Source organism: Canis lupus, chromosome 4 (genome assembly GCF_011100685.1).
Source record: "Canis lupus familiaris isolate Mischka breed German Shepherd chromosome 4, alternate assembly UU_Cfam_GSD_1.0, whole genome shotgun sequence".
NCBI classification, from domain to species: Eukaryota; Metazoa; Chordata; class Mammalia; order Carnivora; family Canidae; genus Canis; species Canis lupus.
This window is the reverse complement of record NC_049225.1, coordinates 49832827-49839583: the sequence shown is the minus strand read 5'-3', so window position 1 is coordinate 49839583 and position 6757 is coordinate 49832827. Positions and strand designations below refer to the sequence as shown.

The following is a 6757-nucleotide window of genomic DNA, read 5'->3' as shown; positions in this document are numbered from 1 at the left end:
AAGCATAAAATGAATAGCCAGGTTAATAGCAAACTATTCTTCTGGATGACTATTTGATATTTATTTTGTTTATGATTAAGTGATACTACAATGTTCTTAGCTTGTCTTTTTCTTCAAAATTCATCTTGGGGGAGCCTGGGTGTCTCTGTCAGTTAAGCAGCTGACTTAATTTCAGCTCCAGTCATGATCTCAAGGTCTTAGAGTAGAGCTCTGAGTCCAAGCTCCACACTCAATGGGAAATCTGCTCAAGGAGTCTCTCTCTTCTTCTTTCTCTATCACTCCCCCACTCACAGTCGGTCTTTCTCTTTCTCTCAAATAAATAAATAAAGCGTTAAAAAATTAAAAATAATTTTCAGGAAAAAGATGCAAACCAAAATATTGCAAAACCACAAACCAAGTGAAAAGTTTGAATTTTTCTCTGTAAAATTAGAAGAATTCTCATGAATTTCTAATATCAATTTAGGTTATCTCTGTTTTCTACAGTTGTATAAGTGACTAGATATTGATAATATTTTTTATTTTTAATGTTACCTATGTTACTACTTTGATTTTTCTTTTTATTGTAATATATTTTAATCACATAAAAATGTATCAAAAATGAATATGTAATTAGATAATTCATATTTAATTTAGAAGTTAACATACACCAAACCACTATCAAGAAATATAATATTGAAATCATATTTCTTAGAAGGTCATCTGTGCCCTTCCTCAGTTAAATCATCCTTCTATCCCTAGAGATAATCTCTATACTGAATTATGTAAATGAATTTTATCATGCCTTTCCTACTTTGCTCCTTAAAATTCAGTACTTTTTATGCTTTTTTATCGAATTGTCTTTCTGAATCTATTAACATCAGAAAATTTTCTAGACCAATCCCTTAATTTGGTGGATTACATTAATTTCCAAAATTTAACTGACTTCCTTCACTTTTGGTGATACCCATAACGTCCTTGTTACTCATTTTCAGTTGTTTGTTTTTATTTGCTATTATTTTATTAGGATATTGATGTGATTTGAAGTGTTGGGGTCCAGAGCCTATGGCCAAGAAAGAATTCTTAAGATATCTTTGGTGCAAAAAGGTGATTTTATTCAGCACAGGGTCAGGACCTGTGGGCAGAAAGAGCTGCAATGGGGTCATGAAGAGTGGCACATTTTATATTTTCAAGTTGGAAGGAGGTTAGGGATAGCAAGCACAAGGCTTCCAGTATTATGGAAACATGGTTTCCAGGACCTTGAGGGGGCCAGCTATTGTTAGGAAAAGGTCATCTATTGCTGTTTAGTAAAAACTCAGTCATGAGACCATTCAGAGGTGTATCAGTGAGTCATATATTTGGGGGATAATTGCCAACACCTATCTTGGAGGGTAGAGATAAAGGAAGCTTCTAAAGGAATTTTTATATGTTAAAGTAGACTCAGAGGATCCTGGAGGGGTCAGGACAATGTTAAGCTAAAGTCGCCTTTTGCCCTCAGCAAAGTATTAACATGGAGGTAGATGAGTTCCTAGAGGAAGATCACTCTGCCTCTTTCAAGGACTTGTCAGTAGGCTGTAGACAGTAAGGAAATTTAATGTTTTTCTTCTGCCTTTGTTTCCCACATTAGATATTGCTACATCAATGATGAGGTATATATATCTATATCTATATGTACGTATGCACACGCATACATGTATACATACATACAGAGAAATAGGGGTGGTCAAATGCTACCTAAATTATTTCTATGCAAAAATCATCATTTTTAAAATTTTTCTATAGAAAATAATTTTAAGAGTCATGTATTACCCTTCATCACCTTACTTTAAAAAATGTTTATTAAACATATTTGGGAATAGGCATGGCCGCCCATATTGATACTCCATTTAATACTTTAAGACAAATAATTTTTATGCAGATTTACCATTGTGATTAAGTAGAATATTGTGAAATATATTCTGCAATCTCTTGTCTTTCATTCCAGAAAATATTAAGAATATCACTTGGTGTAGAGTTAACAGATGTGTGAAATGCACTGTTCCAAATGTGAACTTTTGATTTTGCAGCCATTTTATTGTCCTCAAAAGGACATGATGAATAGTTATGCACTGACATGTGTACATACACCTACCAGATGGTACCTTGTTCCTAGCATTTTCTCAAGAGGGAGCAAAATTCACTTAAACTGTCATTACGGCATCTCCAAAGGAAAGATTCTAATTTTAGTAGTTCTCTATGAATATGAGTCTAACTTAATGTAGGGTGACTACATTCTGACATTAATGCCTCGAGGTTCAATGGGCTGGAGGCTGTACTCAAGAGCTTGAAGAATTTATGTAAAAATTATTTCAGGCTTTAATTTTGCCTGAAGCTAAACAGAATTGTATATGCTAATTTGTAATTGTCTCCATTTCTGGGTGTCATTTCTTATTTCAGAAAGTTGTCTTCTGAAACTGACCAGGTGAAGAGTTTTTTTTTTTTTTTTTTTTTTGTATTGCTGACCTTTTTTTTTTTTACTTAAATATAGTGATCTTTAAGAGAATAAACCAAAAAACTTTACACAGCAAATATTTTACATAAATGTAAACATGCACATCTACTTCATAATTATGCAAAATAAACTTTTAGGCACAAGATTTTAAAAGTCATTAAAGAATAAGACAATGAACCCAAGACAGGACAGAAGCGACAAAAACACACATTTCATAACGCTTCAATTGGTCTTGTCTTCCAACCTACTGGTTAAGGCCTGAGTTTCAGAAATCCTACCTTCCTTGACAAATGGAAACATCCAATTTGGCTGTACCTAATATACACCCACATAACAGACTATTATCTTTCAAAATAATGTAATAAATACATCACACGCACACACACACACACACACAGACACACACACCCTATTTAATCAGCCTCTCAATTAGGATAGCAAAGATTTTGGAATTTTCAAGTTTTCCCACCACTGAAGCACATACATATTAATACCACACACAGAAAAGAATGATTCTGGTATAGAAATAAAATAGTTAATGAGTGGCATCATCACAAATCTCTAGTTTGTATTAAGTTTCCCCAAATCACATCTTTACTGGCTTGCCATGGCTTCTTGGGTACCTCGGATTTAAGTCTTTATACCTTACCTAATGACTCACGGGATGGTAGTCATAGAGGATGAAGAAAAGGCAATTTTAACAATTCAGTTAGAGACTGAAAAGCATGAAAATCAGCATGGATCATTTTCAGCTGTATCCAAATGCTTGGAATGTTTTCTCCAGGTCTACCCTCTGTACTCCACTGGTTGGTTTTCTCTGCCTCCTCCCCACCAGGCTATAAGCATCTGAATGTCTATTCCTGTAGACACCCCAGGGAGTAGCGATGAGAATGACAGACAAGTCCCTGCTCTTAAGGAGTTCACAGCAACCAGAGCGCAAGCAAGAGGAAGGTCAGTGTGTACACAAAGCACTCCAGTGGGCTGAAACAGACAGAGTCCACGAAGATGGCACCTACAGAGCGTCGGGCCTGAGGCCTGATGGGGGAGAAGGGAGAGAGAGACTGAGGAGGCACAAAGAACAAGTCCAAGGAGGCTGGCACAAGCTTACTCATAAGAAGTAATCTATGAGGCCAAATTCTTGATTTCTGAAAGGAAAAGATTCCTTGTTCTGGTGGGTAAAGGTAGAGGGTGGGGAGAGGGGACCACTGAAGGCTTTGTGCAGAGAACAAACTGGAAGCGGGCTAGAGGACAAACGTGCAGTGTCAGATGGGATGGGTGACAGAGGAAAGGCCTGAAGCCCACAGATCTCAACTCACCAAACCCAGTGCCACATGCAAGCACTTCCTATAGAAACAAACTTCTTGACCCGACATGCCAAAAACCACAGCTTATCTGTATAAATCGAGACTTTAGGAGAGAAAAAAAAAAAAAAAAAAAAAAAAGACTTTAGGAGAGAGAAAAAAAAAGAGAGAGGTTTAAATAGATTTTTTTTTTAGTTCAAGTTCCTGGAACCTGCCCCAGCTTGAGCAAGTTAAGATCAGTGAAACAATTCCCACATCCAGTAACAAGTCAAGTCTCCCAATCAAGATCTTCACCTTCCCTGAGCTGTTATTACCAAGGAATTATAAAACAATTACCAATTCATTATAAATTCCTACCTACCATTAAATCCACGGAAACCTCAGGATGGGCTGAGAACCTACCACAGAGTTCTAGTGTGTCCCTATTACCTATACTTGGTGGGGGGGTGAGTGTGCCACTGGATAATGGCGCCAGGCCCGAATCTCCAGCTCACTGGAGCCACTGTGTGCATCAAACCGGTGATTCTGTAAGGTGCAACTCTCACCAAAGCCCCCACCATGAATCCTCTAATTCCTTTCCAGGTCCAGGAGGCTTCCATCTGCTAGCTGGGGAAGCAGAGGCCATCTTTGAGTGCAGGAACCCAAGGAAGGAAAATCATTTTTAACGTTCTTGATACCCACTGAACCAAAGTAAATGGAAATTTCTCAGGACATTCAAATTGTATTCATTCAAATTACAGAAATGGGCCACTCCATACTAATCACGGGACAATTTGTCACACATTTACTCAATGTGGAACATTTCCTAGTGACTAGTTTCCTGTAACATTCATTTGGAAACTGCACACTGCAAAAAGGCAATCTTGTGACTTTCTTCTAGTTGTGTATCAAAAATACAAATCGTTCTGGGAGTCAGGCACAAACAGTGGTACAAAAGCATGAACAGAAATGCCTTCTCCAAGAATGTGCTCATTTCATATTGCAGAACTGCTTCCTATCTGGATTCTGGTTTTTGAAAACCTGCTGCTGATTCTTTTGTTCAGAAAGATTCCTTCACTATACCGCTCTTCCACTCCTACCTCCCCCTACTAAAATGCACCGAGTGAAGCACATGTAGCATGGATCTACATGGAACTAAAAGCCCCAATCTGACCGAATCTCAGGTGTTAACACAGTGGCTGCTGGCTTAATCTGCTCACCCAGACTCATGTACTTTAGGGACTTTTTGGATCAGAATTTGAGCCAGAAGTACCCAACATTTTTGTCTTTTGGAATCGAATAAAAGCTCTGATGTACAACTATCAACGTCTTGCATGAGAATCTCTGGTTCCAACCACTGAGATTCAAAGGAGGGAGCAGCAGGAAAAGCTTGGACTGGGGGTAGGAGACCAACCATAAGCCAGCCCTGGGCTTCTTTTTCCTTATTTGTAAATGAGGGGCTTGAGCTAGCAGAGCTCTAGGGTACCCTCAGGAGGACACTCTTGGACTCCCTCCTGAAGTCCATTTCTACACAGGCTTATCAGACTGGGTCAGACAAAACTTCTTTACCACTTTGTCTCAATAGTTTAAAGTGGTTTTAACATACTTTTGTGCTGCAGTTTGAGGTTTCCGTCTCTCTCCTACCCCTCAAAGACCAGGTTTCATTTCACTGGTGCAGACCACTGGGGCAAACTGTGGCTGCTGAGGTTTAAAACTGAATCACTGGTCTGCTAAAGATAACGGCCTTTGAGTAACCTAGACCGGGGTACATTGGTCTGTTTTTCAGGAATAGTGTTAGCCAAATAGAAATGTAATTCTGTTTAGTTCTTCCATAGTTCTGCTTTGCAACATGAGATTCGAAAATTACGCCAGAAAATCACCCATCACCACTAAGTTATAGACTTGAATATCTGAGCCCTCCAGAGCTTCAAACTCCTCCTAGAGTCACTGATCCATAGCGCGTCCCTCTCAGCAAGGGGCTCCACGCGGGTGCAGCCTGGTCCAGCAGCACATCTGTGCACGAGGAGCTGATTTCGAAAGATCCGACTCTAGTCATCACTGTCACTGCCGGACTCGCTCAACTGCCAGTCATTTCTGAGCGTGTTCATGAGCTGGTTGCTTCCTTGCGGCCGGCTGGTTCCGTTGGCCACGGCCGGCCTGCTGGTGCAGGGCTGCTGGTGTGCGGGCGCGGGCGGCCGAGGGGGCGCTGGGCCATTGTCCCCAGCCCCGCTGCTCGAGCTGTCGTCTTCGCTTCCTGATGGGCGCTCGGAGTCTGAGGACCTGCTCCCGCTGCTGCCGCTCCTCTGTTCAAAGTGTCAGCTTCGGCCCTCAGCTCTCCTTTGATGTCATCCGGCTGGGGTTCAGGTGAGGGGTTAGCTTTCAAGGGGGAAGTTTTGGGTCCAACTGGAGGCTTTGCTGGAGCTCTGAATGGCATAGCTGGTGGAGGTGGTGGTGGCTGTGATGGCTGCGGGGGACGAGGGGGCTGCTGTTCCATTCGGGCTTGGATTTTACTGCTCCCCTTGGCTCTTGTTTTCTTGACCTGAATGCTGCTGCTGAGTTTTTCCAGCACATAGTCACCAGGGTCCCCTGTTCCAAATTTTAAAAAGTAATACATGCGGGACCCCTGGGTGGCGCAGTGGTTTGGCGCCTGCCTTTGGCCCAGGGCGCGATCCTGGAGACCTGGGATCGAATCCCACGTCGGGCTCCCAGTGCATGGAGCCTGCTTCTCCCTCTGCCTGTGTCTCTGCCTCTCTCTCTCTCTCTGTGTGTGACTATCATAAATAAATAAAAATTTTAAAAAAAGTAATACATGCTTACTGCCAAAAGCTCAAGAAACAGAAAAAACACAGAAATTTTATTTTTCAAAAATCACTCCTAATTCACCATTCAGAGAGAAAAATTTTTAATATTTTGATATTTTCACTTTCAGGTGGAATATACAAGTTATATATTATATATATATAAATACAATATATGTATCCATTTTACTGTTGATAGGTATTTGAGCTGT

At 40.5% G+C, this 6757-nt stretch overlaps 1 pseudogene; it reads right to left on the bottom strand.

The window, feature by feature from the left end:
* Positions 1 to 5795: 5795 nt before the first annotated feature.
* Positions 5796 to 6361, bottom strand: LOC489142 (annotated as a pseudogene).
* Between the last annotated feature and the right edge of the window lie 396 nt (positions 6362 to 6757).